This window comes from Panthera leo, chromosome D1 (assembly GCF_018350215.1).
Source record: "Panthera leo isolate Ple1 chromosome D1, P.leo_Ple1_pat1.1, whole genome shotgun sequence".
In the NCBI taxonomy this organism is placed as follows: domain Eukaryota; kingdom Metazoa; phylum Chordata; class Mammalia; order Carnivora; family Felidae; genus Panthera; species Panthera leo.
In genome coordinates, this window is record NC_056688.1 from 14,959,905 (window position 1) to 14,961,929 (window position 2,025).

Genomic DNA, 2,025 nt, shown 5'->3' on the forward strand with positions numbered 1-2,025 from the left:
TAGAGCCAGAAAGGAACTTAGCAATCATCTACTTCATCTTTTTTATCTTACAGACTAAGAAACAAAGGCTTAAAGAAGTAAAATAGCAGTAGCCAGGAGCAAGAAGTAGTCTGAAGCCTAGTTCATGGTCCTTTCTACTATACCCCCTGTCTATTTTTGAAAATGATTTATTTAGAGGGGCACCTGGGTGGCTCAGTCCACCCAGCTGACTGTCCTACTTCAGCTCAGGTCATGATCTCATGGTTAGTGGGTTGGAGCCCTGCCTTGGGCTGTGCTGACAGCTCAGAGCCTGGAGCCTGCTTTGGATTCTGTGCCTTCCTCTCTCTCTGCCCCTCCCTGGCTTGTGCTCTGTTTCTGTCTCTCAAAAATAAACAAATGGTAAAAAAAAAAAAAAAAAAAAAAAAAAAAAAAAAAAAAAAAAAAAAAAAAAAAAAATTATTTCTTTAGAAAGCTAAAACAGACAAATGCAAGAGACAAACTCTTCATAGATTTCAGGGTTCCAGTGACAGTGAGATTTTTATCAAAAGACTAAAAACTGCCTGAGCCATAAAGGTATTTAAATATTTGCAGAAGCTAGTTTAAACTAGGTCTGGTATTTCCTAGGGGTACACCTCCCTTGTTTATGTTTCTTAATTAAAAAGTTGAAAACAAAAAAGTAGAAAGATAGGCCATGGGTTCCACATGGGCTCAAATTCAATCCTTGATCATTCATTCCTCATTCAGCAGTATTTAAAGTCTGATACGGATAAGGTACTATGCCAGGTGCTGGGAATCCGCAGAACACAGTCCCTGCACCCTCAGAGCTTACACTACAGGTGAAGACAGAGTATCACAGTAGTAATTACATTCAAGTGTGTTGAGTGTTACACCTGGGGAAATGCCAGATTCTATGGATTTATCCCTGGGGAAAAATTCAAGCTGTTTCTCTTCTGTTATAAATATATTTCTGGGCTGCCTCGTGAGTTCTCCAAACATGAATTCTTTTCAATAAAACATTTAAAACAACAAACGTTTACTGAATACCTACTGGTGTGCCTTACAGTACGTGAACATCCGCAAGAAAGATAAATTAGCAATGTAAGAATCCTTCTGTACAAGTACAAAATTATTTTGTATTATACATGCCTGATATTTTTACTATCATTTGAAACCACTGAAACCATTTGAAACCACTGTGATCTGAAAAACAATTTATCTTGAGACTTCAGGCCCCCAGAAGAATACTATTTTTTAAAACAGGTTTTGTCTAGCAAAATTACCCACCCCGCCCCTATCTTTTCAGAGCGCTGCAAGGCTCTACCTACTACCTGGCAGAGGTCTGAATGGAGCCTCTCCATCCTTAAAGGGCCAGCTCAGGGCTCTCCTCTACCAAACGCTTCCCTGCCATAAGCCTGCGTACACCTTTCGCCCTCTCTACTCTTATAGATCCCGCATTTATATAGCATTTAACATATATTCTTTTCAGTGTTGACTTTGTATATGTGTGTCTTCCCCAAACTGGAGGGATTGTTTAGCTAAAGGCTGTAACTCTCCATCCCCCCCTATGGTATCACCTTAAGAGGCGGTCGCCCCAGATCCGTACATTCAGCACAGAAATAGAAATTCCACTCATAATGTAGCAGACTCTCTCATTAACCTTGGGGCCCTATTTCCCTCTCTCTTGCAACAATCTGGTTTATTCCACGGGGTGGAGAAAGAAGCCAGGCTGGCAGGGTGGGAAAGGAATGGCGTCAGTGTGAGGTCACGCCACATTGTCCCGACTGCCATCTCCACTCCGAGGCTACATTAACGCAGGATGGAGGGATGCAGCTGGAGGAAAGATACGGGCCCACCTCATGCAGACTACGAGCAAAAAGACGGCAGGACGGAAAACACTGCGGGGAACCTCGCGGGGTGTGGCAGGACACCTGGGCGCCAGCAGCGAACGCCCGCAGGGAGTGAAAGCGAGGACCAGGGAGCCACGCCGGGGCCGCGCAGGATGAGGCGGGACTTCCGGAATCCATTTGCTTGAGTGGCAGGGGAACC